Here is a 6,770-nt window from a genome sequence, read left to right as displayed (position 1 = left end):
GGGGAGGGGGGGGGGGGGGGGGGGGGGGGGGGGGGGGGGGGGGGGGGGGGGGGGGGGGTGGGGGGGGGGGGGGGGAGGGGGTGTGGGGGATTGGGATACGGGTGTGGGGGCTGTCCCTCACTGCAGCGGGTCTCTCAGTTGACACATTGCTAGCTCCTCATGTTCAAAGGTTACAATAGAATTGAGAGCTGAAATACATGGAGCCCTGGGTCATGGTATCCACAGCGTGAGCTAGACTTACCCACAATGCTGTGTTGCCAGTGTTTCACTGCACGTAGCAAATTGTTTATATAAATGGATGTGTGTGTGTGTGTGTGAGTGTAAATGTGTTACTGTGTGAGCGTATGTCTGTGTTAGTGTCTGTTAGTATGAGTATGTGTGTTAGTGTAGGTGAGTGTGTGTGCACACACTTCTGTACCACTGTATGTTTGTGTCTGTGTGTGTATATGTATATGTCTGTGTGTGTATATGTCTGTGTAAATGTGCGTTGTCTATATGTGTCTGTGTATATGTGTGTTTTTGAGTCCGTCTACGTGTCTGTATGTGTGTGTCTATATATACATGTGGATGTCTATCTGTGTGTGCGTGTCTGTATCTGTGTGTGTCTATATGTGAGCGTATGCATCTGTGTATGTGTTGGGGTGGAGGAGATGGGGGTGGGGCAGAATATAGGAGCAGCAGCGGGGGAAAGAGATCACAGTAGCACTGAGAGCTCATAACAATTAAGTCTCGTCATGCCTCTGTGACACTATAACCTCCGTCTCCAAAACCTACTTGCTGAAAGTTCACAGACACCACAACCACTCCTCTCCTCAGTTTGCTAAATCTGTCCGGCAGAATGGATCTCTACCAGATAAATGGCACTGGGCAGGCCTTGCCGAATGGTGGAATTGCTTCCAGTTCAACATGACCTGGCTCCTTTAATAGTCCCTAACCTTTCCTGGAACACTTCCAGGTATTTAATTAGGACTCCACTGAGGCAGCCATTTTCGAATTGAAAATTATTGAGCCAATCTGGGTGAACCTTTCTCAATCAATTTCACCCCATCAGGACCAGTCCAAGCCTTTTCCTACAGTCAGTGGGAACTAGGAGACATGTGAGCACTGCAGATGCTGGAGATCAGAGTCGAGAGTGTGGGGCTGGAAAGGCACAACAGGTCAGGCAGCATCCGAGGAGCAGGAGATTCGACATTTCGGGCAGAATCCCTTTAACAGGAATGAGGCTTGTGGGTCGGGGAGCTGAGAGATAAATGGGAGGGGAATGGGCCTGGGGAGATGGGACTGGGAAAGTGATAGGTGGATGAAGGTGAGGGAGAAGGTGACAGGTCAGAGGGGGGAGTGATGAACGGGTATGGAGGGCAGTTCCGAGTTGGAGGCTTGGGATTGGGATAATGTGGGGGGTGGGGAATGAAGAAGCTGCTGAAATCCGCATTTATCAGTGATAACTGAACCAGTTGTTTCTCACCTGAGACCAGAACCAAAGTTGTCGTTAATCTGTAAAGGTTCCCAGGTATACATCCTCAGTCTAACGCAGAGCGTAAATACACCCAGATAGAGAAGGAAGGTTTGGGGGCCATACTTGGAGTCAGGAAGTTCCACCAATACTTTTGCGGATGTAAATTTGTAATAATAACGAAATACAAAGCCCTTGTTGGGTCGACTTAAAGAGGACAAGCCAGTGTCGCCCACAGCTTTGGTGGTGGGCTCTAATACTAATTACAAACAAAATCAGAAACTGCTGGAAAAGCTCAGCAGGTCTGGCAGCATCCATGGAGAGAAATCAGAGTGATGTTTCCGGTCCAGTGACCTTTCCTCAGCGTATAATTACAAGTTGGAACACTGACCAAGTAGCAAATGCAGATGCATTGAGCAACCTCCCACTGGTAGAAACACTGGAAGAGTCTGTCATGGTTTATATTTTCTGGTCACCCTCCCAGTCACAGCTGATAATGTCAGAGAAACCTGAAACAGCTGATGGTGATGGGGGGAAGCCAAGGGTCCATCATAACCAGAATTTAAACCTTTTTGGACCCGGGGAGACCAGATCACAGTGGAGGATGCCAGGGTAACAGAACAGAATGCAGAATGCAATGTTACAGCTACTGGGAAGGTATTATGGGGAGCAAAAGTGATTGTCCCGAGCAAAGGTTCTGGTTGAACCAAGAGTTTCTGAACTAAAGATGTTGGCGCGAAGTGGCCAGGGATTGGATGCAGACCTGGCCGCGTGGGTGGGGCAGTGCCCAAAGTGCCAACAAGGACAAAAGTTACCGCCAGCATTCCTGGGAATTCCTGGGTAACTGAGTCGGAGATGGAAACAGCAGATGTCTCCGTGTCGATACCTTTGCCACCTGAAGAAGAGAATAAATTTCTTCCGAGACACTCTGGACGCCAGATGTGAGCTCCTGTGCATTACACACTGTCCATCTCAGAGAAACTTGACCCAGTGCTAAAACACCCCGGGAGGATCAGCCCGTGTCCTCAGACTCAGAGGGAGAGGGATGTAGAGGTAGTAACGAGGTCAGCCAGGTGGACCTCATATAATCTGAGTTCCCTGATTGGGGCTGTTAACCTGGTCCAATCAGGGAGTCCTGGCTGACACATAGAAACAAGAGTGTTCCAACTCTATTTTGATTTAGTCCCTACCCTCCCTTTCACTGTTTTGATCACACAGCACTGCCCTTTGATGTGAAGGGCAGTGTTTGTCACTGGCCACCTGGGTGTTTTCCTATCTTCCTGGTGGTGGAAATTGAATAAAGATTCGTGCACTTTGTGTCCTTCACTGTGTTTCACACGTATACACACACACCATGGGTGCGGGGGATAAAATAAGCACTACCGCACTTAGGTGGTAGTGTGGGGAAAAAAGAGGGAAAAAAAAAATAAACAGGAGATTCCTACCCTCCCCTTCACTGTTTTTGATCACACAGCACTGCCCTTTGAGAAGGGCAGTGTTTGTCACTGGCCACTCGGGTGTTTGCCTAATTTGAGTGTATAAAAAAAAAATAGAAACAGGAGTGTGGCTGCCCTGTGCACTGTCGTCCCAGGGAAGGGGACGGGCTATCCTAGAGGTGGCCGGAAGGTGTGTCAAGGCAGTCCACAGGCCAGATGGCGCATTGGGGTGGGTGAGAGCCCAATGGTACGTTAGGGCAGGCCGAGAGCTGGAAGGCGGGTCAGCTGTCCTCAGTGCTGCCACCCCCGGCGGGTGGGGTTGGGAAGCAGGACAGGCTGTCCTACAGGTGGCCGGAAGGTGTGTCAGGGTGGACCGAGAGCCGGAAGGGGCGTGGGGCAGGTTGCCTTAGAGTGGGAGGGACAATGGCTTGCTGGGGGTCTGTTGAATCACTTTTTTTGTAATTGGACTGTCTTTTGCCTCCATTTATCTCTCCACCCTGGACACCTCCTACCTCTATTCCTGATGAAGGGCTTTTGCCCAAAACATCAATTTTCCTGCTCCTCGGACGCTGCCTGACCTGCTGTGCTTGTCTAGCACCACTCTGATCTAAACTCTGGTTTCCAGCATCTGCAGTCCTCACTTTTGCCTTTTCTGTGTAAATGTTATTGTTACTGTTTTGTGATGACTGAAACTGGGATTTGAGATTTGTCCTCATTTCCCTGAAAACTGGTTGAATGTTGGGGTTTGGGGCCTGGCTTTGCCATTCCCCTCCCTTGTAAAATTGCTGCTTCTCTGTATACAGCTGTTAATGTTAATTGTTTTGTAAACTGTGTATTGTTTAATAAAATTTAGAACAAAAGAAACAGGGGTATCACGCAGTGTCTAACAACACCCTCGAGATTTTCAGGGAGAGGTGGGCACCGCAGGGAGTGGAGTGTATCATTTCTCCCTCCAACTCTATTTTGATTTAATCCCTGCCCTCCCTTTTACTGTTTGATCACACAGCATTGCCCTCTGACGGGTGTTTCCTTTCTTCCTGATGGTGGAATATCAATAAAGATTTACACACGTGTTGTTTTTCACTGTGTCCGACACCTGCACACACACACACATACACACGACATGAATGCTGGGGAGAAATGAGCATTACTGCTGTCAGGCCGTAGTGTGGGGGAAACAAAGACAAAAAGAGGAATGTCAGGAGTTCTGAGGGAGCTGGATCAGTGTCAAGGACACTCCATGTGTAAATAAAGGGGGATGGTACAACTGGCCTCTATGGAGTTATTTAAGTGACAAACCCTGGAGTAATAATGAGTGGACATCACAGCCTTATTTCTGGACTGAGAAGGCAGATATTATCCATTACACTCCTCACCCACGCCCAGTGGTTCAGCCCAGTGTGGTTGACATGAGAAAAAGACTTTCATTTACATAGCACCTTAAGGGACATAAGCTAGTGGAGCAGAGGTAAGCCATTCAGCTCATCTGCTCCGCCATTCAGTGGCTGATCTCATAATCCCCAAATCTACTTCCCTTTGCCCTTTGCGTTAGAACTGTTGATTCCCTTAAATTGGCTAAAAATCTGTCCATATCAGCCTGGACTATACCTAATGACCCAATCTTGACATCATACTGGAGGGCTTAGGTTTAAGGTGAGAGGGGAAAGATTTAAAAAGGACCTGAGGGGGCATCTTTTTCATGCAGAGGGTGGTACATGTATGGAATGAGCTGCCAGAGGAAGTGGTGGAGGCTGGTACAATTACAACATTTAAAAGGCATCTGGATGGGTATATGAATAGGAAGAGTTTGGAGGGATATGGGCCAAGTGCTGGCAAATGGGACTAGATTAGGTCAGGATATCTGGTCAGCATGGACAGGTTGGACCGAAGGGTCTGTTTCTGCGCTGTTCATCTCTATAACCCTATGACATGTGACTCCAGACCACTGCAATGTGGTTGAGTCTGAACTGCCCTCTGGGCGATTAGGGATGGGCAGATAAATGATGGAACAGCAGCACCCATATCCTGTGAATGAATAAAATGTGAACGTTTGGGCATAGTGGCCAACAGAGCCCCTTATACTCCTCCAGCTTGTGGCAATGCCACGGCCGAGATCTTCAATAGCTTTGTGGGGAGGGCAATGCCAACCCGGGGGCAAATTGCAGCCCTGGACCAGACTGACAGTTCATTTCGGGAAAGCTCAAAAGAAGCAGTTGTCTGCCGACAAGCACAAACAACAGCTACTGTAAAGTGAAGCAATAACTGAAGGTCACCTGATTGCCTGGAAGTGTTGGTGTTAAACAATGAATTGTGCAATTGCTAAGGGCTCTCAGCCCAAGTGACATAATCATAAGATGCGGGAAACACACACACAAAAATCGTAGAGTATCATAAAATCTCCCAGCAGAAGGCAAGGCCCATTGTGCTCATGGAGAAAGTGAGGTCTGCAGATGCTGGAGATCAGAGCTGAAAATGTGTTGCTGGAAAAGCGCAGCAGGTCAGGCAGCATCCAGGGAACAGGAGAATCGACGTTTTGGGCATGAGCCCAGATTCCTGAAGAAGGGCTCATGCCCGAAACGTCGATTCTCCTGTTCCCTGGATGCTGCCTGACCTGCTGCGCTTTTCCAGCAACACATTTTCAGCCCATTGTGCTCATGCCAACCCTTTGAACAAACTATTAATCCATAAGCCATTGGCTCAGAGTAGACCATTCAGCCCATCAAGTCTGCCAGCCAGTGCTGGTCTGATAACCCTCTTTTCCCCTTGATTCCCTTTACTGATCAGAAATCTAATATAAAACGAACAACAACAGAGAGCTGGAACTCAGAAAAATACAAATTGCTGGAGAAATTCAGCAGGTCTGGCAGCATCTGTGGAGAGAAATCAGTGTTAACATTTCAGATCGAGTGAAGAAGAGTCATATTAGATTCCAGCCATATTCGTCATTTAAGGACAGTTCCGTATCATCCATCATCCAATGGTCTGGCAGAAAGAGCAGTCTAGACTTTAAAGGCAAGATTAAAGAAACAGCCTACAGCTTTACTACTTACCAAACTGTCCCAGTTCCTATTTGATTAAAGGACAACCCCTCATTTGACTACAGGGACAGGTCCAACAGAGTTGCTGATGGGAAGAAAACGCTGCACTCAGTTCAGTCTGATCTTCTGATATGGAGGGAAGGCCTTAAGAGCAAAGGCTGAGGGACTTGAGGCTGTTTTCATTAGACAGAAGAAGGTTGGGAAGTGACTTAATTGAGACACATAAGATAATCATAGAGTTAGACAGGATGGACTGTGAGAGCCTTTTTCCTCAGATGGTGATGGCTAGCACGAGGGGACATAGCTTTAAATTGAGGGGTGATAGCTACAGTACAGATGTCAGAGGTAGTTTCTTTACTCAGAGAGTAGCAAGGGCACGGAACGCCCTGCCTGCAACTGTAGTAGACTCGCCAACTTTAAGGGCATTTAAATGGCCATTGGATAAACATATGGATGACATCCCACACCTCCCCCCTCAGACCCCACCCCTCCAACCGTAACAAGGACAGAACGCCCCTGGTGCTCACCTTCCATCCTACCAACCTTCGCATAAACCAAATCATCTGCCGATATTTCCACCACCTCCAAAAAGACCCCACCACCAGGGATATATTTCCCTCCCCAACCCTTTCCGCCTTCCGCAAAGACCGTTCCCTCCATGACTACCTGGTTAGGTCCACGGCCCCCTACAACCCACCCTCCCATCCTGGCACCTTCCCCTGCCACCGCAGGAACTGTAAAACCTGCGCCCACACCTCCTCCCTCACCTCTATCCAAGGCCCTAAAGGAGCCCTCCACACCCATCAAAGTTTTACTTGCACATCCACTATTATCATTTATTGT

The sequence above is a fragment of the Chiloscyllium plagiosum genome, chromosome 41, assembly GCF_004010195.1.
Source record: "Chiloscyllium plagiosum isolate BGI_BamShark_2017 chromosome 41, ASM401019v2, whole genome shotgun sequence".
Lineage (NCBI taxonomy): Eukaryota > Metazoa > Chordata > Chondrichthyes > Orectolobiformes > Hemiscylliidae > Chiloscyllium > Chiloscyllium plagiosum.
This window is presented reverse-complemented; position numbering follows the sequence as displayed.